We start from the raw sequence: 629 nt of genomic DNA, 5'->3' as shown, positions 1-629 counted from the left end.
ACATTCCATTGTACACATGTACCACAACTTCTTTATTCACTCATCTGTCAATGGACATCTAGGTGCTTCCATGTCCTAGCTATTGTAAACAGTGCTGCAGCAAAAACTGGGGTACATGTGTCTCTTTCAATTATGGTTTTCTCAGGGTATATGCCCAGTAGTGGGATTTTTGGTCATATGGTAGTTCTATTCCTAGTTTTTTAAGGAAAAAAAAGATGAAACACTTCAGGAATTTGCGTGTCATCCTTGTACAGGGGCCATGCTAATCTTCTCTGTATTGTCCCGATTTCAGTGTACGTGCTGCTGAAGCGAGTGCACATTTTTGTTTTAGCAGCAATCTCCCTGATTAAGTCCAACCCACAAATTCCTATCCTCTCTTCCTGGGCTGTGGTTCCAACACCAGATCATTTCAAAGCCCCTGCGGTATCATTCTGACTTGTCTCAAGCGTACTGTGCAGATTCCGGCACATGACTTGGGCAGCAGTCTAGCCTCCGGTGTGCTGTTTAGGGTCAAATGCACAAATAATATTTAGGAGAATCCAAGAGTTCATACACGGTATTACGGGTTCACTTTGTTGAGTTCCTTCCTGTTTACAGGGCTTCCCTGACAGCTCAGCTGGTAAAGAATC

General features: G+C 43.6%; 1 non-coding gene across 1 annotated transcript; it reads right to left on the bottom strand.

Moving 5' to 3' along the window:
- Positions 1 to 209: 209 nt before the first annotated feature.
- Positions 210 to 318, bottom strand: LOC138088047 (U6 spliceosomal RNA). Its single transcript, XR_011145640.1, has one exon. It is a non-coding gene; the product is annotated as a U6 spliceosomal RNA (small nuclear RNA).
- Positions 319 to 629: the final 311 nt, after the last annotated feature.

The sequence above is a fragment of the Capricornis sumatraensis genome, chromosome 10, assembly GCF_032405125.1.
Source record: "Capricornis sumatraensis isolate serow.1 chromosome 10, serow.2, whole genome shotgun sequence".
NCBI lineage: Eukaryota > Metazoa > Chordata > Mammalia > Artiodactyla > Bovidae > Capricornis > Capricornis sumatraensis.
This window is presented reverse-complemented; position numbering and strand designations above follow the sequence as displayed.